Source organism: Spermophilus citellus (assembly GCF_964194105.1).
Source record: "Spermophilus citellus genome assembly, chromosome: 7".
Lineage (NCBI taxonomy): Eukaryota > Metazoa > Chordata > Mammalia > Rodentia > Sciuridae > Spermophilus > Spermophilus citellus.
In genome coordinates this window covers 41,261,004-41,287,212 of record NC_138188.1, presented here as the reverse complement: position 1 = coordinate 41,287,212, position 26,209 = coordinate 41,261,004, and positions in this window count along the sequence as shown.

The window sequence follows — 26,209 nt, the reverse complement described above, 5'->3', positions numbered from 1 at the left end:
TTTGGGTGACTATTAGAATACAGAATGAATGAGATTGGGACCACTTGCAATCCATTCAAAAGAAACTCATAATTAAACAACTTACCACATATCACATGTTGGAAATTTTTCCAGATGCATCATTAGTATAAATTTTTGAGACTGAAGTGAAGAAGAAAAACTAGTAGAATATAGACATAACATTGGCGTGACAATAGCTGTTTGAAACAGGGAGAGGGAAACCAGAAGTTTTAAAAGTAAACAACATATAGCTTTATTCAGATATTTACTAAAATGGTTTGAATAAATTGTTAGAGACATTCAGTACAAACATCACAGTATTGGTTGGAAGGAGGATAGAGATACACTAACTTGAATATGCATATTAAAAAGGGAAGAATACCCCTAAATATAGAATACTTGAGTACACAAACCAAGCAGAATTCATGGGTTCATGATTAGATTTATATTGTGAGTAATCTGCTCCATGACTTTTCTGATCTCAAAAAATCAATAACTCCCAGGTGTTTGTCTAGTCTCGTTTTAAGCATAAAATGTCTAATTTGGCAAAATAAAGGACTCCCCAGTTTTTTTCAAAGGTGATATTTCTCCCTTCAATCTCCATCTGCATCCTGTTGCACTGAGGCTGCTGTTCATGGATACAGTGGCATCTTCTTTGTTCTTTTTTTTAAATTTATTCTAATTAGTTATACATGACAGTAAATGCACTTTGACACATCATACATAAATGGAATATAACTTCTCATTCTTCTGGTTGTACATGATGTAGAATCACATTGGTTGTGTAATGTTATGTGCACATAGGGTAATAACGTCCGATTCATTATACTATCCTTCCTACGCCCAGGAGATCAGTGAGAACAAAGAAGTTTTGGCATCCTACCTCCAGGACTGATCTTTATTCTTACTGATCTCCTCCCAACATGACAGGGCATCAGACTCCTCCATCCCCTGCCAAGTGGGGTTTTGATATAGATAAGGGATTCAGAAGTTTTCTTACTTTATAAATACTGTGTTTGAATATGGATTTCATACAAGCCTTTGTGACTTTCATAGAGATCTCAGTCCCTGGCTACTCTTGACCTCCCGTGCTCTTGATATGAAAGTCCCTAAGAACACAGAGATTTAATGCCAAACATGTTTTGAGATCCAATAATTCTAGTCAGACCCTTACACATTTATTTATACCTTTATAAGTCAATTCATAAGTATAAATCCCTTATACTTTAGTTTTAAAAATTTATATTATTGATGCATCTGGAAAAATTTCCAACATGTGATATGTGGAGGGTGTTTAATAGCATCTAAGATAACATTCACAGCAGCTCCTTTGCACATATGACCAAAGTCTGGCTAAAAGATGAGCCAGATGGGGACCACTGGCAATCTATTTAAAAGAAACATACAAAATTGGTACCAATTTCAGTAGTGGGAAGAATCCCATTACTATTGACATTGACAACATTTTTTATTGGAAATTTAAAAATGCTAGCTAAATAAATTAGGAGACTTACACTAATAATAACTTTAACCTTTGATTCACCAATTACAATAACCAAAATTATGCTTTGATTAAGGAGCTATATGGCAAATCAAGAGGTAAGGAGCACAAAGCAAGGGAGAGAAAGACTATAAATTGATAGTCTTTTCAAATTTGTCTTTTCACCCAATTTCCATCCAGTTGAAAGACTAGGGCTTCAAAGTTCTTCGTGCCTGCCTTCCTCCTGATAGCATCCTGTCTACCAAAACTTGCCCCTCCATGTCTGTGAGTCTCCGAATCCCATCCCTTCCTTAATCTGGAAAACACCTGGCTCATTCTGATTGCATAAATGACTCTATTGAACAAGAGAAATCCAATCCATCTTGGCGTGGATATAAAGAATCACCAATAATGACACACAGATGATTGTGTTCAAAAGCATTGCTCTCTATCAAACAGTGGGTCCTCTCTTTTTCAAATCCAGCTTTCCAATTCTGGGGACAGACCCATCCTCCCAAGACCTTTTTTACTCATCTTTGCTTAGATTTTCTAATCTAAGAATGCCAGAGCCCATTAGTTATAAATATATCATTATTATTTCTATCTTAGAGATAAAATATGTTGACTTCTACTTTATGTTATGGAATTACTGAAGTGTGTTAGCAGAATAGGTTGTTCACACTTCTCCCCAATCCTATCAACATTCCTGCTTCTTGATTAAACACCTTGCAAACCAACAGTTACTCAAAAATACACAGGCACATCTCACAGGGTGCTGTGAGGATGATCTAACATCCATTTTAGATGGTCAAAATGGCAGCGTTATAGTTATTTAAGGAAATGTGGCCACATTATTGGAATAAGGAGTTAAGTCAGGGTGCATTGCTAGTAACCGATAACTTGAAGTAATCGAAGATAATGAATCATGACTTAACAACCTATGTCAGTGTTTAAAAGCTATGAAAACAACATTTTCCAATTATTTAACATGGCTCTCCAACATTAAATAATATAAATGTTTATTCATTTTCCTAATTTATTACCAAAATAATCAGTTACAAACACAAAAATATTCACATATCAGTATTTCCTAGGGATTTTTAAGAATTCATTACAATAAGCAAAACCTGACAAAAAGCATACCTGGGAATCTTAAATTCAAATGCACCCCACTCTTAGATTATAAACATAAAACACTTCCTTGTGTTAAACTCTTCACCTGAATGTCTTCGATTTATTTCTTCCCATTAATGTGATTGCAAATCATTCTCAGTTTCGAAAATCCTTTTAAAAAATATAATTCTTTAAACTCACAGCCATGAAAATGCATGAATCCAATTTAATAAATGGCTCTGAATCCATTAAATGACTATTGCAGCCCACGTTTATATTCATGGATAATGATAAATATGTATATAAATGTGGGTATCATTTACTTTTCTGATTGCAATCTCCAGCTAATAGACATGCCGGGGTAGTGCATTACACTGTAGAAGATTCAAATAATTATCTGGCTGTCTTCATCTCTGTGGCACTGCTAGTGAAAAATGAAGGAATCTTTTCTTCGGGCCCCTCGGAGGAGAGCACTGCTTCAAGGAAGAGGGCAAGACAACCAGGTGCTAGAGGTAAGCCTGAAAGCCAGAGGCAATAAGGGCTGAGACCAAATTAGTATTCAGCCGACCAGTCCTCATCTCTTTCTCCCCAATATATTTCAGGTGTGTCGCGTTCAAGGTCATCAGGGGATTCGTGTGCAGAAAAATAAATGGTAAAGCCAAAGGGTCGTGGTCCAGGCCCTGAGTCCCCTGGGCTTCTACTTGGCTCATCCTTGCAAAACTCACCTTTGTCATACACTGACACTATTAAAAGGCCACTCACACACTCAGCAGTTAATTTTTAAAATCTCATTATTGGAAGCATTTTGCAGTTTAAAGATGCCAATCAAATTTTCTATTAACTAGATAAAAACAAGGGGAAAATGGTACATATCTGAAAACAGGTATCTTCTTTAACATACTTCTCATTCATTTTTGACACTTCAAAATCCCCACATTACTATCTTTCAAAGCACTATGGCTCCTTTGAAGCTGAGTTACTTGGCAATTTAAGGATCTTAGCCAATTTTTATGAGTGGAACATAAGCCCTTGACATCATTGGAATGATACAGTGTTCCTGCCGAGGAACTTAAATTAAAAAGTACTTGTCATAACTCTGGCTCACATTAGTAGAGCTGTCCTAATTAAATCCACTAACAGTTCTGGTTTCCAAATTTCCGAGAGCCATTTGCCTCTCATGTTAGCTTTCTATGACAGGGCAAAAGCCTCACATGAGATCATGCTGTTCTTTCCATGTGAATTGGAGTTTCTTTATTTTTCAAGTGACTGTGAGAACAAGAAAATCACACCCTCAAATATTTGCTTTATCTCCGGCAAATTGCAAATAAACATTCTTGTTACTATCCTATTCTATTTGAGTTTACAGTTTAAAGAGCAGTTTTCTGTCTCTAGGTGATATATAAACATTTCACTATAAAAATGTTCTGGCTTAATCAAAATGAATCAGAAAAAGAGGGCTTAGCCAGGAATTTTCAATCCTTCATCAAAAGTAGCACTGTCAGGGTTGAAAGAAAGCACTAATAATCCAATTTTCTGTTCTCGGTTCTCAGGCATTTCTCCCTGAAGTCTGGGTGTTTATGCCAGTTTGAGCACTCTTGCAATCAAAGACCCGCGCGAGGGAGGGTATGATGTACTCAGAACAACTGATAGAATACCAGCCAGGACTTTGATTCTAATGGAAACCTTGCAAGTAGCAAGGTCTGTTTACTTTCTGTCACTCGGGAAGGGAAGACAAAAACATGTAATCATTTTTTTTAAAATACACTGATATTTAAGTATACATCAAATTGAAAAATGAAAAGGTTAATCCTTGTTGGAATTGAGATGTATTTGATATCAGTAGTCATTTTCATTTGCTAGGAGCCACAAGCAAATAATGATGCATGGCACTTTTGGTTGTAAGGTGACGCCAGCTAGCCATTGAGATGATATGATTATGTTAAGATTTACATTCATATGGAAATTGGACTCCTGCTGTTCACCTTGGCCTGCTATGGGACTCATGTTACGGGACTCCTGGAGAGTTCCCATTGGTTGAGGAAGGATAGTAGGAGGGAATTCGGAGGGAGGTCCGCCCCCCCCCCCAAGCACGCGTGGGTGGACCGGGTTTGGCTTGCCTGCATGTACCAGTATTGGCAGCTTTTTCAAAAATAAAGTTTTGTTCCTGCTTGAGTGGCTCATGATTCTGTGCCCAGCCAAGACATTGGCATTCATTATTTTTAATTTCATGAAGGCTTACGTGGCCTTGTCTGACCTTAGAAACCAAAGGAATCCTGTGCATTCTGATGGTGCAGCTTTGTTCAAAGGTAGTAACTGGGCAGGCAATGCCAAAGCTCAAAGCAACAGTCGTTTCTTATGAAGTAACAAGACACACGGAGCAAATCCAGTTGGCAGAGCCTCTCTGGATAAGTTGAGAGTTTCCAGCCTGGGCTTTTGCTTGAGTTCATAATACATGGATGACAGTCTAAATACTATTTCCACCTATAATTTCCTTATTCTTAACAGAGATATTCAGGTCCATTGTCTGAAATAAACCATGTGTTCAAATCAATTAGAAATAGTTAGCACTGGAAAAAAACCTGGTTGAGTCAAAGAACTAGGCAATTTTGCAAACCAAATATATACCATTAAAACATACCATTAAAATAAAAAGATGTCCTGAAGAATTCCTTGTGGTCCTGAAGAATTCTATAGGGATTTCATGCTAAAACATTTTACAATATGAGTTCCTTTCACAACTGAAGCTGAGTGTCCCAGTTAAATCCCTTTTATAGATTTTTCCAATATCAATTCACATAAAGGCAACCTGACAGGATATCTAGATTTTAGCTCCATGCAACAGTTGTGGAATATGCCAATCTTTCTGTACCGGATCTCAAAAGAAGATATTGTTGAGAAAATATGTAATTTTTTTCTCCTACAAAATACATTCTTTACTGGAAGTAAACTGGTTGCTAATGAACAGACAAAATTGTCTACCACCATATTCCATGTAGGATGATATCCAATATAGAGTTTGTGCCAATGAACTTTCTATCACTATAACTTTCTACCACAAAATGCCTGAAGTAACTAACTTGTAAAGAGAAAAGTCTTATTTTGGCTCGCAGGTCTAGGGATGCCAGTTCATAACTGGGTGGAATCATTGCTTTTAGGCCTCTGACAGGGGGCGAGTGGTATGGCAGTGGTGGGGAGCACCTAATAGAGCAAACTGCTACCTCATAGCCAAGAAGCATAAGAGCCAAGGAAGGAACCAGGTCCCTTGATCCACTCTGAGGGCACACCTCCAATGGCCAAACAACCTCCATTGGGCCTCATTTCTTTAGGTTCTACTGCTTCCCAATAGCAGAGACCAAACTTTAAAATGGCCTTAGGGGAACACTCAACATTCAAGCTATAGAAGAGATCTTACTTTCCCTTCTTTCCTCTCCTGTGGGTACTTTATTCATCCTTAAATGCTCATTGAACACTTCTATGTTCCAATTATTCCTCTACATATTAAATATTAAAGGGTGAGAATATATTTTTTAAAAATTCCCACCTATGGGGTTTAAATCTCTGCAGAGGACACAACTGGAAACTGATGCAGGGCTGGGTATGGGGTGTAAGGCAAATGTGGCGGGAAGAACTGGAAGTAAAATTCATGAAAGAATGCAGCTGTTATTTACTGCAAAAGGAAAGACCACAGGAAGAGCATAGGTAGGGGTGAAATAATAGAAAAACACATTCATATTTGTTAATTTTCTGTTCAGCTCAAAATGAACAAGCCACATGGAGGTTTAGGGGAAGGGGACTTGGCCTCATGTCATTTGATCATTCTGAGCTTTTTCTAAACACATGGCCTCCAGTAGAAGGGGAAGACTACTTGGGATATTTCATAATCTTTAAAAGCACAGGTTTGCATACTCTAATACATTAAATAAGATTATCTCGTGTGATTCCAGGAAGTGGATTGATTAACAAAATTTCCAAAATGGATTGTTTAGGTACAGTATTCTAGTGTACAGTCACTGTTGAGTTTCAAGTAGAGGTGAAATTTATCTATATACCATTAATTTATAGTAGTGGATTTCAATTATTTTGTTTCTGTTCCATCATAATGGACTAAATGACTCTTCAGTTATTTTTATTAGGTTGGAAGTAATCATTCCTTTACTTAACTCTTCTACCAAGACAAAATTCCAGGTTCTATTATAAATCACAAGGAAACTAAGCTACAAGAAATAAAGGAACAAAAATACTAATCTAGAATGACATATCCTGCAGTTATGCAAAAACACCTTTGATCTTGCATTAAAAATTACATTGCTGTCACAGCATGGCTTCTAGATACTTCGATGTCATTCAGTCCAAGATGTGTAAAAATTGAAAGAACAGTGAAAAAAATGCTCTGTGACTTCTAAATCAAAATGTCAGACTGAAAAGATGCCCTTTTCTTGAATTCTTCCCTAAACTAACTAAAAAGAAGTAAGGAAAGGCAGATGGAATTAACCCATGATAAATATGCAATCAGTTTCATGCCGTTTATGATGAACAATTTTCACAAATGTCTAAAGATTTAAAAAAAGAATAAAGAAAAGGGTTCATATTGCTATATATACCCCAAAGGGGAAAAAAAAAACACTGCCAGAGAATTCTACAGCTGAACTCTTGCTAACAGAACACTACACACATCTGAGCTGGGTTGGTTGGATACAGAAACAAGAGCCATGTGTGGAATAGTACTCAGAACCTCATACAATGTGAATGAATAATGACCCTCATGAATTTTCACCGAAGGAAAACATTCAAAAAGCTTTCAAAGTTCAATTCTAACAGAAAATACAAATAAATCACCTGTGCCCTTTTCCCAGTATCACTGAACAAAATAATTCAAAATTCTGAAAAAAGTAATTTGGGGTCTTATAGTTTATATTCAGTAAATGGTCAGTCATATGAAGAGGTGAATAACAATCGAAAGATTGGCAAGGTTTGGAAAAATTTTATGTCGCCGCATGTTTTCTTCTCAAAGCAGAAGAGAGATTTGGGGATAAGAAACTGTGAATCTAACCCAGTGATAGAATTCAAAGACATCCCAGAAAATGACCTGAGCAGAAAGCAACTGATCCAAATTAAAATGCACAGCCAGAGGGCTTCCTGAAGGAGCTCTTCACTGCTTTTTCTCATCTGTGGAAGATGGAAAAAAGGGGGGAAAAGATCTCATGAAAATAAAAGGGAGACCAGTAGATCAGAGGATGAAGATACAGGGAGAGATGCAGGAAGCGAAATGTGGTGGGGTGCAGGGCAATGAAAATGAGCAATTTTGTTACGGGTGTGTACGAATACATCACAACAAATCCCACTATTATATATGATTTTGATGCACCAATAAAATAATTTTTAAAAATATAAGTCAAATCCATCTAACAAGTAATTTAATTTAAATATAAATATTAGGAGCTCTTAGATGTAAAATTAAAAAGACTTGTGTGAGATCACAATGTTAAGTGAAATAAGTCAGGTACAGAAAGGCACATATCACATGGTGTCTCTCATAGGAAGATTCTCAAGCAGTTGATCTCACAGAGGTTGGAAGTAGATCAAATGGTGGTTACCAGGGGCAGAGCAAGGTGGAGGCATAAGGTGGGGATGGGAAAAGGTTGATCAGTGGGCGGTAGGCTATAGTTAGGAGCAGAGTCCAGGCAAGTTATTGCAGGGTGGTGAGACTATGCACAACAGTGACACACTGGATATATCAAAAAGTCAGAAGAAATGGTTTTGAAAGTTTTCACCTGAGAGAACTGAAAAAGGTTTGAGGTTATACAGATGTTTAACCTGATTTAAGTTGTATGCAATGTTTAATATAATTCAACACAGTACCCCATTAATATGTATGATTTATATGTATCTGTTAAAATTTTAAAAAGAATAAAATAAAAATACGTATGAAACTCTCAGTTGTAAAAGGCCTGCTATGTGGTTTGTGGTTAGCAAGCAAATTTACTTTTGTTTGTACTATCTATTTAAACTTTTCTCAAAAGGAGCAATCTGTCCCGTGCTAAACCGAAAAATCCATAAGCCCGCAACCTCCTCCCTTCTCAAGGAAAGAGAAGCTGCCCATGAACCTCCCAGTTGGTTTGTCCATTTGTCTGATGTTGGGGATCAAAGATAGGGCCTCGCACACACTAAACGCACACTCAACAACTGAGCTATGTCCAGCCCTGAAGAACCATAGTTTTAATTTATTAATTATGGTCCCATTGTGATAATTATCTGACTTGGTCTTTGCAGTAAAGGTTCCTCACAGTGAGTTCTAAGTCAAGGTAGAGGCCAGGATAAGCAAGGCAATTGGTGATTTCTCTTCCTCCTCAAGTTCTGTTTACTTTACCAGACAGTTCTGTCAGAAGCCATCCATGGGCTTCATGTGGGCCACCATGCATCGAACCTCGTGAATAGGAACATTCGGTGTTTGGGAATGACCAATGGACATTTCCTCTGATTAACTGCCCTGACAAGTGGTGAATCCCTATCCTGCTCTGTCATGTCCCACACAGCACCTTAGATGGGTGTGACCTGCCAAGATGCCAATCATCCTGCTGACTGCAAGACATCCCAAAGCAAGACTCTGCCATTAAAACTTTATCTCTGCCTTTGATGTACCCCCTTAAATAAACCCTGGAGCCATCTTTCTTTTGTCTAGCTCCAGTTCTTGGACGGTTCTATCAGGGTCTCCGCTTTTATAAGTTATATTTTTGACGCTTTGTCTTTTGTTCTTCACTCATTATTTTAGAATTTAAGGTCTCAAGTATGTCCCAGTGAGATGCTGGTTGTCACTCCCTATACAGTTCTATTTTCCAGGATTCAAGAAAACCCTACATCAAATTATTTTCTCTTCCTGTTTTGCCCACTTATTTTCTTTAGGAAATAACACATCTTTTTATTTTAATAAGTTATTAAATTCACGAGAGATGCATTTGAAATGCATTTCAAACATTATAGAGCTCCTCAAAAAACAGTGACTTTATCTTGCTTATCTAACTCCCCCTTTAGTGTCTAGCAAATTCCAAGATCAAAGTAAACATATAATAGAATTCAATAACTTAAAATATTGATTATAGGTCACATGGCCAATCTTAAAAGTTTCACACTTACAGAAATATTTGGCCTTTAACTTATCATTAATTATAATATGTCTTCCAGTAGCCAATTTCTATGCAAATTAATTAACACATTGTTATTTTTGTGGGTTGACCTTCTGTATCTGACACTAGTCTTTTCAGCCATCTGAAGAAAGATTTCATGGGTCAAGGTGAAGCTCATTTTATTCATTCGGAAATAAAAATTCATTAACTTTACTTACACAAATTAACTTAAGTACAACTTTTCCATGAACTGGTAACAAAATGAGGAAAGGACTTACATACTAATTTATAATCTTTCTCACATAACTAACTTTATATTATATCATGGTTATCTATTGCCAACCTACAACCTACAGGATTATAGAATGATAGTTCTTACAAGTTATTTTATAACTTGACAATATTTTATAAATATTGACATGTGTACAAAGTCAGACAGTAATTAGTAGAAAACCTTAGCTATTTCAACTCTTGCTCAGTTTCTTTTTATTACATGTCCCCTGCTTAACATGTAAAACACATACATATCAATGTTTACTTGGGAAATTGCTCTGAAGATAAAGTAGAATTTTGCAACCTTAATTAGGTGGAGGCTATAAGACATTAAACTGTAATTAGAGATGCCAAACTCTAGAAACAAAAAGGAACAATAACCCAAAGGTCAAAAGCAGATAAGTTATATCTCGGGGTTGAGGAAGAGATGCAGAAAATTGATGTGGATCATGAAAAAGGAAATCACTTTAAGTAAGAACTAATAGAAAACTGCACAGAGAATCAAAGGGAATGGAAATTTTGCAAGGTCCATCTTCAGAAGAAAATAAATGAAGAAAAAAATCTGACAGAATAAAAATGAGTGTTAGGAAAGAAGTTGCATCATGATTTTTTGTGCAACTAAATTATGTGAGTACCACTAGAAGTGAGTCTTTCTGAAAATTTTTAATATGTCCAATATTTTATCATTTTTCTTATTCCCTATTTTCCATATATTATGCCTCTTGGGAAAAAAAAAGCATGCCTAATGTATTGCAAAAGATGTCAGATTCATAACAGAGTTACCAGTATCTAACCCTGACAGATGGAGCCAAAGAAGTCTAGAAAGAGAAGCCTCTCATGCATAATTTGCCTAATAACAGAAACTTTCCAAAAGGACCGTGAGCAACTCAAGGACAGTTTATGTACAAAAGCCTGATGCTGTTCTTGTAGGCTCTAACCAAGGAAACAGCCTTCTATGACTTTAAGACTAGGTTTACCTATTAACAGCAGACACTTGACAGAGCTCACAAGCTCTTACCTAATGCCAAAATTTCAATGAACTTTCAAAACACCTCATATAGCTTTTTCTTTTTCCCCAGTAAAACTCTAACCTTATTTTTGCATTTGTCCTACCAGAGACCGCCCTGGACTGTACAGCCATCCATACTTTGTTATTCTCTAAACAAAGTCATTTTGTATGGACATATATGTCTATGTATTTGTTTGACTATGACAATGCATGTTTCTATACCAGCAAAAGAAGTCTATGCTGGCATTTTATTCCCCAAAAAATCTTAGCAAGAAGAATGCTCAGATGTTTAACAGGTGATGTGGCTGGGAAGAGCACAGGAAACAGGATTGAGGTACAGAAAATTGACACTGGAAGCCACACATTCTCATTCAGCCCTGAAGATAGCCACCCATGTACAGATTCGTTGTATTATCCCTGTTTCTGAGTTTCTATATGAATAGACAAGGTGGTTGGCATAGAAGAAATCTAATGCTCCCCATAGGTTTTCTTTTCAATGATTTTACTCATTGCCACTGGAGTAATATATGACATATTGGTAGACCTTAAAATTTTTTAAATAATGTTGATCTTTTGCAATAAGACATTTTTTAAGTATGTGTATGCATGTGTATATGAAGCGGCTAGCAATTTTCCCCAATTTGCAAAATTTACTATATTAGATACTTCCATGTTAAAAATAACTTAGAATATCTATATTTGATAATGCAAAGAAAATTGCCCTTTTTACTTTTAATTCTCTTGCTGTGTCCTTACCATTCTCTGATTTTCTTCATTTTCTTTGACATAGGTTTAAATTCTGTCATGGAGATGATCTATTTGCTACTTTTTCCAAAATTTATTTAATATTTTTTCAAAGTTCAATCTTTACATTTTACAATTCTTTAAGTGTTACTTTTTTATTTTTTTTTAATGGAGTTAGGCGCAGTGACACACACCTGTATTCCCAGAGGCTCAGGAGGTTGAGGCAGGAGGATTGCAAGTTTGAGGCCAGCTTCAGCAAATTGGAAAGGCCTCTTAACCAACTTGATGAGACCCTGTTTGAAAATTAAAAATATAAAAAGATCTGGGGATGTCACTCAGTGGTTAAGCATGCCTGGGTTCAATCCCTGGTACCAAAACAATATAAAAATAAATAAATAAATAATAAAAAGTGGTTAAAAAAAAACTTTGAAAACCTCAATAACTAGAAATTCATTGTCCATTTTCCTGTCTATAAACTGGCAACCAGCTAGTACCAGTTTCACTGGGTAGTTTTGAAGATTAAATGTGTATGTAGGAAAAGAACTTAGCTCAGTGAGTAACACTCCATAAACATTGCCTTTTCCCCATTCTTTAAAGTCAGGCAGGATTAATTTCTAAAATATGGGGTTATTATCATATTACTGAATTCCCAACAGTTCAGGGAAATAGAGCTCCTGGTATCTGCATTTTGAGATGTTATCAGGACCTATCACAGTACTCGTGTCTTAATTTCCCATGTTATTGTCTTTTCCATGAGACATTTCCGATTGCCCTTACTCTGCCGTGTATAGAAACACTTGAAATAAAGAGAAACATCTTGCCTCTATATTAACTAACTGCCAGAGCTTTTTTCATTGTCAACCTGGTCTTTCATAACAAAAGGAAACCAGACTTGAGCAGATTTGGCTTTAGCTAATTACCAAGCATACCTTCCTTGGGTTCTTGCTCAGAGGAAGGCAATAATCAGGAATGAGTGTTCACTTTTCCTTGGCAGTCACGGCCAACTACAGCAACTACTAATGGACAGGTCTGAATCTGGCTGGGAAGAGATTTTACCTGACTAGCTCAGCTGAGAGCCTCGGGACTTCTTAAAAGCAAACTCACGCTGTGAGTTCTTACAGAGTCCAGAATTTCACCAAAATGCTAAACATTGTCACTTGTAGGGACTGTAAAAGGTTCAAGACTCTGGAATTTTCCACTCCATTGCCTGCGTAAGTGACATTATTCCTAGCTGCCCAGAGCTTACCAAGGTTGATAATTAACATTTCAGCTACAGTTAATTTTTAAAAATTGACCAGAAAATGAAAACTTGATTAGCATGACACAAGTGTTTCAACCTGTTCACCTGTTCACGAGGAAAGAAAAGTTAGTTGAATATGTTTAGATGAAGTGATGAAAACATTCCCAGCCTCCCAAATTAAACTAAAAACAACACATGCAAAAGCAGGTAGGATAATTTTCATTTTATACACTTTCACACAAATGTCCCACAGGCCTGTAGAAGCATAAATTAAATTTCATGGACTTCCTCCAAGGACAGGTTTATTGCTGTTTATGAAAACAGAGTAGAAAATTGAGACATAAATCGGAAGTGATCCAAAAATTAGTTAGGTCGACGGGGACCATGAAAGATAGAACTCGGTTCCGAGCTCCAAGCAATAAACCACATCCACATCTTATTTAGTAATAAAGATAAGAAGAGAAAAGTATAGTAAATTCATTTTTTACGAAGTGAATTTCTCTATATGGTACATTTCCAAGTTTGTCATGGCTAAGATTGATAATTTATAAAACAAAAATCAAGTTGGAGAAGTGTTCCTTGTGTCTTTTTTAATCTGGTTATCCTGCTCTTTCTTTCCATCAGGAATCAACAGATCTGTCACCATACCCAGGCATTGCCCTATGATGACATAGGCCAGAATGCAGTATAGACATGAAGACTTTGCCATTCATCTGTACAGAGAGCACCCCAGCCCGAAAAGCAGGAATATTTACATATCAGACAGCGATTAAGTGTGAAATGATGCATAGAATCACTGATGAAAGAGGTACCTGGTGATGATGTTATTTAAGTGAGGTTTTGGAAGACAGGGGGATTGCACAGGTCCTTGAAGAACTTGAGAAAGAAATGGTGGAGAATAAGGGAAGAGTGCCAACGAAGGAATAAGCAGGCAGAAAGGAAGACTTTGTGTTCAAAGGACATTAAACAGACCTGTGCACATTGTGTGAAATCAGCGGAACCCGTTGGGAATCTCATTATTGGAAATCTATGATTTCCTATTATAAAGTACATATTCCCAATTACCCAATTTCCAAAGAGATGTAAAGCAGATATTTGCTTCTACCATTTCTTTCAATGCAAGGAGCATTAAGGGTTAAATTCATCCCTTGAACATTTTCATACAAAACAGAGTATTTCAAATCAATTGTTTTCACCACCTGTCTGTGGGTTTTTGAAATGAGGTGAGGTTGTTTTATTTCTCACACCATGCCTCGTTCAGGAAATCTCATTAAATCCTAGGCGTCCCAAGAAATTAAATCTAAGAATGTAGAAAGAGATGTTTGTAATGAATAATTTCCACAGATTTTAGCTCCAACTACACAGATGTGGCTCTTCCAAGTAGTTAAGAACTGGGATTCCAGAGTCACAAGAGTCAACCCCAGGCTGTCAATCAGCTGTATGACCTCATGCAAACCACTTCACCTTTGTAAGCCTCTGTGCCATCATCTGCGAAATGGAGATAAGGCATTCCCTCACTCTTAAATTTCTTCATTTATTTATTAGTTTTTAAGTAAATACTGAGATGCACTCATGCTAGGGAGCACTCCTGGATGCTGGGAAATACCACAGAGAACAAGACAAGTGTGTTTGGAAGGTGAAAAGAAGATAAAACCTGAGATACACTTGGCAAAAAAAAAAAAAAAATAGATAATAATGAAGGATCAATATCATTGTCTATTACACCTTGCCACAGACCTCTCACCTTGAAGCGAGTTTTTTAAGCATACCGAACAATGTATTTCTTATTTTTAAACCAAGAAAAACAGAACACAGAGCCACAGTCAACACAGGCACCAGGTTATCTCCTTGGAAGGATGACTTTGCTTCCTCTGGTTGGATGCACAGAAGTGGAATATATGGATCCTGTGGAAGATCACTTTTATTTATTTTTTTTTTTTGAAGAACCTCTGCCCCATTCTTCACAGTCTTTACATTCCACTAACAGTGTATGACGTGGTTCTATTCACAACAGCTAAGGAGTCAGCTTAGGTGCCCTTCAACAGGCGAATGGTTAATGAAGATGTGGTGTGTAAACTCAACGGAGTAGTTTTCAATCACAAAAAAAAATAAAAATAAAAAATAAATAAAATCCTGTCACTTGCACAAAATGGGTGACATTGGACGACAGTATGTTAAGTGAAATAAACCAGACCCAGAAAGTATCCCATGTTCTTTGACCTATGAGGAAGCTGAAAAAGTCAACAATAGAAAAGTGGCTACTGGAGATTAGAAATGGGGGCAGTGCAGAAAGGGAGGTTAGATCTGATCAGTCCATGCTTAATCCCATATGTGCAAAATTAATAGAAATAAATAATGTTTAAAAAGACACAAATAAATAATTAATAGAAATAAATAATTAAAGAAAAAAAGAAAAGAAAATCATAGCACAAGACTTCAAAAACCTTTTCCAGCTTCCACATGCCTGATTCTGGGGCTGAAAAGCTTTCTTGAATCTTCTGGGAGACACAAGCAAGAAACAGGGAAAGAAAACAATCCCACTGATTCATAGGAGTGGAAAGGTAGAAGAGAAATCACAGCTATCTTTTCTATATTTACTTGTTTTTATATTTTTTTAAAATAGAGCATATTACTATAAAACCAGGATATTGACAAAGATGGAGGGGGGGTTGATACATAGCACAGGCAATATAATTGTATATGATTGGACTTATTATTTTTCATGATTTTATTTTAAAAACTGGGCAGACATAAAATAATATCTTGGAGGCATCTATATGAGAGACATAACTAGACTGTGGAACAGTTGGTCCAGTTCCAAGTTCTAGAAATGCCAGGCAATTCATATCCTATCAACTTATAAATGTGGCCATATTACTGAGTGTATGGAACATAGTTTGTTGTCTCATATGGAGTCTGTGGCCATTAATGTTCTAATCACAATCAGACTTGGCAAAGAATGTTCTACAGCTGGAGGTTTAGTGAGACACTCAGAAAACCCATTTTCAGCCAACCAATTAATTGATTAGTCACTTGGTGAAAATGTACTGTTAATAATTCAGTACTGAACTTTGAATCAATGACATGAACATTAATTTATGGTCTGAAAAATAAGGAAGCAAGAGGATTTCATTCAAGACTCATCCTGTTTTTAGAATGTGAAATAAGCATTATGATAAAAATCATAGAAATGATAGATGTTACCTTTCCCAAGGAAATGCTAAACAAAGGAATTTATTTTTATGATTTCATTTAATCCTTACAAAAACATTGAGTTAAGTATTATTCTGTCTGTACTTTAGAAAGTTGTTTCAGAGAGTTTCAGTAACTTTCCCAAGGTCACACAGCTAGCAAGCAGCAGATGGAGCCTGGAAATTGTCACTCCTTTTTGTTAGTGATGGGTGCCAGATGACTATGCTAGAAATTCTTTAAGTATAAAAGCAATTCAAGAGAATATAAATGAGTCATCCCTGGACTTGTTAGCACAGAGACCTTCATTTTCTGCATTTACATTTCAAAAGACTATATGATAAAGAAATCATTTGCTATTGCTAGATAAGTGCTTCTTTAAGCAGGAAACTCAGAACCCATTAAAAAAAAAGAAGAAAGAAAACATACCAGCTCTAATTTCCTGTCTATATTAGAAAGCCTCAAAAGACACTTAAAGTTCTGGCTTTGAAAGCAGGCTTCCCAGCATTTTTGCATTTTCTAAGAGTTTGCATTTTAAATGACACAGTTGCCTCTTTGACATAAAACAAGATATTCCATAAATCATAAAAAAGGAAGACCCTGTTTTATTTGCATCCCTGTTGCTAATTATTTTCTGCATATTCTGAACTGTGTATATATATATATATATATATATACACACACACACATACGTATATATGTGTACATATGTGTGTGTACATATATATATATATAAAATATATAAAATATATATAAAAAATATATATATATATATATATATATATATATATATATATATATATATATATTTTGTCTATTTCTCCCACTAGAATTTACCATTTTTGGAGTGGAGTTTTTTTGGTCTGCTTTATTCAATATCCTCAGTACCTAAAAATGTCTAAAATAGTAAACACTATCTGCATACTAATTATTAAACAAAAAATGAATTGATATGGCTAGAAATATATTGAAAAAATGCTATCCAGTTTATTTTAGTTGTCTTAAAACTGTCACATAACTCAAGAGCCAAGTTCTTCTGAACCAGTTATCACACCTACATATCTAAAAAGTCCACATTTTCTTAATATCCAGGAAGAATATGATATTGTTCCAAGTATTTTATTCCTCAGGAAATCAGACAAACTACAAGCCTTAAATGATTACTTGATATTTGACTACATTAAGGACAAATCTTCAATTGCAATGGTTTCCCTTTTCAAAGCCTGTCTTTTGTAGATTTGTCTATAATCTATGATCCATCTGCTTTTAAAAGTAAGCAGCAACAGCTTAGCACCCAAAGAGCTTAATCAATCTCTGGAGGGACTTCTCATTTTCCAGCTCATCTTTTTGTTTTATCCTGAGAAGCCCTCAAAATGGTCTTGAAGTTACTAGAATTCCCTTAAACCACTCCCTAGAGACAACAGACATGAGGATTTGTGTGGCGGCCTGTCTGCCTAGGGATTGAACTGCAAAGATAGTTTAGTTCTGTTTGGTGTTTGGGGACTTACAGTAGGGGGAGCTATATTTTTCCTCTCTCCTAATCTCCCTTTCAGTTTATTTAGGAAGAATGTTCAGCCTATTAAAAGAATTTCTTAGAAAGGAACCTTCCGTCCTTTTATATCCTTCCTCTCCCTCCTGCCCTAGAGAAGACTAGTAACTGTGAACATTGACGCAGTCCTAACTGCCCGAAAAATAAACCTTCAAATTTTAGGGACAACCTGGCATAACAGAAATCTCTTTTTTATCTCACATAACAGTCCAACACTATGAGACCTGACTGTAAGGAAATGTTTTAGTGAAGTGATTTCAGGATGTGGATCTCTCGCTTGTGGGAGGGCTCTGACTTTTGTTAGGGTCTTGGAGACCCCACATCCAATTAGCTAATTATAAAAACAAAAAGAGAGATGGCAAATGCACCAACATTTGGGTCTCCATCCTCCCAACAATATTTTATTTTATGTTTTTTTTGTTTGTTTGTTTGTTTGTTTGTTTTGTACTGGGGATTAAACCCAGAGGTGCTTTAGCACTGTGCCACATCCCTGGACCTTTTATGTTTTATTTACTTTTTTTTTTTTTTTTTTGAGACAGGGCCTTGCTAGGTTGCTGAAGTTGACTTTGAACTTGCAAACCTTCTGCCTCAGCCTCTCTGTGCTAAGACTACAGGTGTAAGTCTTCGAGCCTGGCATTGATCAATATTCTAGTGATAAAGAATTAGTTATCAAGCCACTCCTGGAGGCAATCATGGTCTGGAACACACAGCCTTTAGCTGGGAACCTCCTCAATAAAGAAAGTGAAACATGATTCTTTTTTTCGAGGGTGGGGGGATGGGGAGAGTCTATAACTCTCCTGGGCCCACTTTCCACCAGGAAGGCAGATATGGTTTGCAGACACCTTGCCTCTGTGCTCTTCAGTCCTCTACTGTGGGAATTCCACCTGTAGTATGTTTTGTGATAAGCCCTGGGGAGACTATTCCCCTGCCCCCTGCCGAGTAGGCCTGCGGGTGTCCTGTTGCCCAAAGAGTGACAGGTTGAATAAGTTTGACCATGGAACTGGAATAAGATGTCCATTTGGGACTTCAAATACACACCTATTTTACCATCCACCTTTATTTAAAAAAAATGCATTTGAGATCTTGCTAAGTTCTTTTTTGATAGATAGATGATTGATAGCTAGATAGGTATCGTAAATTGCCTCAAAATTTAGTAGAAGGAAGGAGGAAATAGTCCCACAAGGCCCCATGATTAAGTTGGGGAATGGCCAAATTGATCTTAAATTGATTTATCTTAAAATAATGCCTCTTGTTTGAGCTGACTAAGATGGCTTACAGGAATTAACAAGAAAGCAGTTTAAACATCTTAGAAAAGAAAAATATTAAATCCTTAAGCTTCCAAATATTCTGAACTATTGATATTTAAATAGGTTACCAAAGATAAGACTAAAACCTAAGTAAAAACTAAATGTCTCATGGAGAAATATCTGTGTACCATTGAGCCCGATGCCAGCCATTTTTCAGCCCCCTGAGTAAATTTCCTAACAAGCTTCACCTCTGAGTTTGGAGCAGCAGACTGTCTCCAGAATGCAGTAGCCCCTAGCTAGGTGTCCACTAGGCACTCTGGGTTCTTTTCTGTCATGCCTCTATACAAGTCAGTCCTAGGTGGTCTTTCAAAGTGCCCTGGGTGGAATTTCAAGGGAAAAAGGGACAGCTCTCCAAAGAAGTACCTGGGTGGCCTGGCATGGAAGACAGAGAGAGATTGTAGAGAGAGCCCAGCAACCAATATTTCCCAGTGATCCATTTAAATACAGCCGCAGCTTGAGTACACAAGGAGTCGGACTCAGCTCTCTGGTGGGCTGGTGCACAAGCTGCTTCTAACTGGCTGAGGAGGATCTGGCTTGCTCACAGCCCAAATATGAGTGAGATATTATGTGTGGGTTAGAAAAAAAACATTTTAAGGCATGTGTGGTCTCCCCACTCCTGGCTGTTATACAGTCAATGTTTCATTCATGGAAACTAGTATGATCTTGTTGGTTTTTAACTTCTCTATCATGTGACGTCATGTCTGACATGAGTGTGTAGCAACTATTTTCTTTTCTCTTTTTGTTCTACAATAATGATGTCTACATCCAATTGAATGCAGATGTGAATACAGTCCTACTGAACCTTCTGGTGGAAGAATCCTCACATATAATATAAAAGGATATTTATACACATAAGGTTGAACAGAATATAGTCAATACCACCAAATGGTGATTTTGATCAAGAAAATTAATCACAAAGGTGTCCTGACAGTGTAAGATTATTTGAACAGTAGGAAACTAGTGGGAAAAAAAGAAAGAAAAAAAAGGAGAGATAGAGTGCATTGCCTATATCCTATTTTAACTTTCATTTGACTATAACTTAAAATTTCCAGTAAATAACCTCAACTACTCACAACTAAATAATTGATTTTCATCATGTCTCATAGTTGACAAATTTAATAGATTACTACATGCAGGACTTTCTGAAATTCTGAAAGGGTCTAAATTTCTAAATACTAGTAAAATTTTATACTGTCATTTTAGCAGGACTCTCTTCAGGTGGTAAATGTCTGTGTATAGAATCATGTGAGAGGCCAAGCTGGTTTTCCCCACTTTCCAGGAGTTAACTATTAAGGTTTACTGCTTAGAAAAAAATTAAATGTAAGTAGACTCTATGTCCTAGGTTTAAATACCGTCCCTATTGTAGTGAGCAACCTATGATCAGAGCTTATAGCATGAAGGAATGATTATAACCACCACACCCATCCCTGTGATCCCTTGGAGATTAAATGAGTATTCAACTCTGAGGAACAGTAAATCTTTCTTCTTGCCTTCCCCAGGGCTATCATTGAGGAGACAACTTCAGAGTTGTGGAATAGTGCTTTTTTAACCCACACCCTGTTCTTAAAACTGTAAACTAGATGGTCTCTTCTTCCTCCCCAGTCCCAGAAAACAGCTGCATGTGTTGAAAAATTGCACAACATCTAAACTAGCAAGTTCTTGAAGTTGGGGGTTTGGGGGCAAGAGCAGGAAGAGGGGCTGCAACTAATGGAAGAAGGGAGCAGAAGCTAGGGATGAGGAAGGTCAGTTTGCATCGCAGCATATTTTTTTTTTTGGCAAGAATAACTGAATTTCCCATGAATCAAGGGGTGAGTGGCTGAAGTTAAATCACCCTTCCAGTAGCTAGTCCAGCAAGACTGACCACTGGACAAGAAGACTTCAGCAGCCAGAGCCAATGCATGCTGATGGAAGGGAACTATCTGAGGAATGGCCTTCACGTGGTCTTTGGAAGAACCTATAACGTGCTTCAGAAAGACCTGGAATTTGAGTCTCAGTCATTTTTGTTTAATTGAGAATCTGTAACACCCGAATTAGATAAGGGCAGCCATCTTCTCAGGAGTAGTTGCAAAAGACAGTCTGCTGCTCCACTTGGAGTTTATTAAAAAAGATTTGAAAACAGTTTCTGTTTTCTCTCTCTGTTTCCTGCACTGCCTCCAGAGAAGGCAGTGAAAAAGGAGTGCAAGGGGGCAGAGCACATCCCCTCCCTCTTAATGCAAGTCAGAGCAGCCTCTGACCTTACTTGTTGGAGTCGGGGAGGGCAGAGAGAGCAGAATTCAAGGAAAAAAGAAAATGTTAAAATGAAGAGCAGCAATACCACAGAAAACATTTATTTCTTTAATATATAAATAGTTCTTAAAGAATAAGAAAAAAAGGTGAAAAATTGGACTTCAAGCATATGAAAAATACTAATAAAACTATCATAAAACTTAATTTCTCACCTGTCATATTGGCAGAAATATAAAAACTAGGTGCAATGGTTTGCAAGGCTGTAAGAAAACAAGCCATCTCACATCATCAATGAGGGTACAAATGGAATCGCTTTCTATAGAAGAAATTTTTATAATATTGTCATCCTATGGAAAATGTGACAAACCCAAAATGTCTAACTTTGTCCTTTGCCTCTGAACTCATTGCATTTTAGAATGAGAAATTACCTGAAAGATAAACCTTCACATATACTATACAAATACTAAGTAGGTATGCTAATATACTGAAGAATTACTGATACTAGCAAAATAACAGAAACAAATAAAATGTCCACTCATTCGTAGGCAACTGGTTAAGCCAACTATGGCTGACATGCATAGTGAAATACCTGCCAGCCACAAAAAGAAATAAGGAAACACGTGGAAAATGAAGACGGATTGATGCTAAGTACAGAATCAAGGGTGCAGAGACCCCAGAAAGCAGGACTACTCCTGCGGGCTAGGTGGGTGTACCCACTGAACCCCTACTGCACCCCTCTCCTCCCAGGGAAGCCCAGAGAAAGGAGCAACAAGCCACAAAGGATTATGCTCAGATCTTGATTCCTAACGGAGCTTGTCCTGTTGGGTTTTGAACTTGCTTTGACTTCTTTCTTGCTTCCACTTTCTCCCTTTTGGAATGGAAGTGTCTATCCTATAATTCTCCCATCATGATTTGGGAAAGGGATAACTTCTTTTCTAGTTTCTCAGGTTCACACACAGGGAGGTATTTTACCTCCAAAAGGATCATAACTAGAATCTCATCAGACCAGATTTCTATGACTTAAAGCATGAGATTTGTGACATTTTTGGGTGATTGTGTATAGTTGTGATTTCATATTAGCATCTGATGCTAGAAAGCATTAAGATTTTTGGGAATTTGATATAGAGGTGGATTTTTTTTAATGTTGCAAAGAAATCATACTTGTCATTATTTTATTTATTTATTTGTTTGTTTGTTTATTTATTTATTTATTATTGTCAGGCAGTAGATTGTTGTGGGTTGAACACTGTCACCCAGAATTCATGTCCACATGGAGCCTCAGAATGTGGCCTTATTTGGGAAATGTATCTTTGTAGATATAACTAACTTAACTTGAAGATGAAGACATAGTGAAATTTGGTTGGGTTCTCAACTCCATATGACTGGTTTCCTTGTAAGAAGACAGAGATGCAGAGATGGGCCAGGGAAAAGGCTACCTGAGGACAGAGAAAGGGGCTGGAGTGATACAGCTGTAGGACAGAGAAAGCTGAGGACAGCTGGTGGCCAGCAGAAGGTAGGAGAAGATGAGGAAGGACTTCTCAGTGGAGCTCTCAGATGAGTGAGGCCCTGCTTCCCCTCTGATTTCTTGCTTTCAGCTGCAGAACTGTGGTAAAAGTACATTCCTGTTTATATAAAAAGGGAAAAAATGTTTAAAGTTATGACCACATTTTAAAGTCAGAAAAATGCAAGATGCAAAAGGATATATATATATATATATATATATATATATATGGAGAAAGGGACAGTAGAGTAGTGCTTTTTTAACCTTTGTGGCATCAAGAGGGAAAATTACATGTATATTCTTTATGGCTATGTCCATATCTATATCTCTATGTGTGTGTGAACATAGGAAAAATAAACCATAAACTGGATAAATTATTACACTGGGAGTTTATAAAAAAGAATTTGAAGGAATGGGAATGAGAGTTAGGTTTTTCTAAGTATACAGCTTAAACTTGGTTTGATATTTGAACCATGTTGTAAATTTTTAAAAAACATAATGAATGAAATCAAAAAGATTTTAAAAAAAACTTTTAAACTGTACTATAAATAGAAGTGAGATTGACCATATATAGAAATGATAGCTGAACTCTGCTGAAAAAAAAAATAATAATTCAAGCAACTTTCAGACATGATATCTGAAAATAATATCCAAAATATATTATTTGGCCAAATAAGAAAATTTAAATATAGACTAGATATTAGAGAATATTATGTAGTTATTTTTAATTTTTCACATTCACACAAAATTTTCCCAGTTTTCTTAAACATTTTCTAGTTTCCATAAAAAAGAAATTAAAAAACTATTATTCATTTTATTCGAGTGATAATGGTATTTGGTATTCTTAGGTGATATCTTCTATACTTTTTAGGATTACAGTGTCAAAAGGCCTACTACTTATTTCTACATAGCATGTATGTGTGTGCATGTGTGATCTTAGTGTGATACTATAGGATTATGATAGAGCTCAAAAATCCCTATCGCCTGGTGACATTGTGTGACAGAGCCACCATAAGGTTGTAGCTCAATGCCTTACTTACATGTTTGTATTGATGGTGGTTTAAATAAATATAATGTGCTTCCAGTGGTATAAAAGTATAGCATATACAGTTTGGAACTGTATATAATACCCAATAAAATGACAACAACTGCATTACTGGTCTCTATGCTTATTACACTGTACTTTTATTGCTATTTAAAGTATACTTCTCGGCAGGGATTGTGGCTCAGTGGTAGAGCACTTGCCTAATGTGTGACGCACTGGGTTTGATTTTCAGCACCACATGTAAATAAATTAATAAACAAAATGAAGTTCCATCGACAATTAAAAAAATAAACAAATGAAGTATACTTCTACATCTAAATATAAAGTTCACTGGAAAGCAGGCTCACACATGTCCCTATAGAGGGAACCAGAAGAAGATCTTGCTATCACAGAGACATCAGCTCTGTGCATGTTATTGCCCTGAAGACCTTCTAGTGGGGCAAGATGCCAGGGTAGAAGACAGAGATATTGATGATCCTGATCCCATGACGGCCTAGGTTAATACATGTGTTTATGTTTTAGTTTTTTTCTTTTGTTTTGTTTGGGTACTAGAGATTGAACTCAGGGGCATTTAACCACTGAGCCACATCCTCAGCCCTTTTTTGTACTTTATTAGACACAGGGTCTCACTGAGTTTCTTAGGGCCTCAATAAATTGCTAAGGCTGGCTTTGAACTCGAGATCCTCCTGAAGCCTCCAGAGCTGCTGGGATTGAAGGTGTGTGCCACCGTGTCCAGCCACATTGCAATTTTTAACAACAACAACACAAAATAATGATTAAAAAATAGAAAAATGCTCATGGAATGAGGATAAAAAGAATGAAACTATTTTTGTGCAGCTGTAAAATGCCAAGCATTATCACAAAATAGTAAGTTAAAATTTTATAAAATAGTTATATCAAGCTAATGTTAATTCATTATTGAAGAGAGAAAAAAAAAATTAATGAATTTACTATAGCCTAAGTGTCCAGTGTTCACAAAGTCTTTACCACTGGACAGTAATGTCCTAGGCCTTCACATTCAATAGCTGCCCACCCACCCACTCACTGACTCGGCCACAGAAACTCACTGTCCTGAAGGCTCAGATCATGGTCAGTACTATTTTTAATCTTTCATACTGTATTTTTACTGTAACTGCTCTATGTTTCAATGTAGCACATGCCTACAGTATTCAGTAAATATCACACTGTCTACATTTGTAGCATACAAGTAGGAGGTTGCAAATTTTATAGGTGGGTTATGGGCTATACCAGCTAGTTATGAGAAAGAACACTCGGATGTGTAATTGTCTAATAATGTATTTCTCAGAACATATTCCTGCCACTAAATGTTGTGTGGATTTATAGGTATATGTGTGTAATATAAAATATATTATGCATTCTTACATATTTAACTACATATTTAAAATTTGGTGAAAGTAGATCTTAAGTGTTTCTACCACAAAATAAGGTGATATGTGTAAGGTGATAGATATGCTAATTAGCTTAATTCTGTTATCCCTCTTATATTCCTTACATACAATTTTTATTTATAAACCATACCTCAATAAAGCAGGAATATATATGCATATATTTGAAAATAGAGAGAATTATGCATATTTACATAAAATTAGTATTCTAATAAATAATTAAAATACATATATTATGACTAAACATAAACAAAAAGTATAGTAACTCTCCTTTATCCAAAATGGATACATTCCAAGACCCTCAGAGGATGCCTATACTGCATAGTACGCAAGGCTTTATATATATTCTTTCCATATACATGCCTATAACGCATTTTGATTTATAAATTAAGCACAGTAAAAGATTAATGATACTAAACTAACAAATGCAACAGTCGGTCAGATAACCACAATGGCTACTAAGTGGCTACAGGGTGAGTAGTGTATACAGCATGGATACGCTGGACAAAACGAGAGTACATGTCTTGGATAGGAAGGAGCAAAATGGCACAAGATTTGATCATGCTACTCATGCAGCTTAAACTCATGACTTGTGTATTTCTGCAAGTTTTCTTTTAATATTTTCAGACGGTGGTGGACTGTAATAACTGATACAAAAGAAGCGTAACCACTATCAGAGGGGATTACTCTCTATAATGATCACTGTACTGTTCATGCTAAAGTTTTGAACATTTTTTAAGATAGAGAAAAATTAATAGGCTAACCTCTATAATCTGGAATGTGACTCTCAGTGACTAATAATAGAAAGTTACTGAAGAATTTTTGAAACAGGAAAATATAAATAAAAATGGAGCCAGATATTCAGGAGAAAAAGGGATTCTTCTTGGCATGGTCAGCAGCAAATACTAAAAGGATGAAACAAATCCAAAGAGTGGGGGCCATTCACCAAATTCATTACATGTGAATCACCAAACTTTTTAAGGGTTCACATTGCCATCAATAAAAA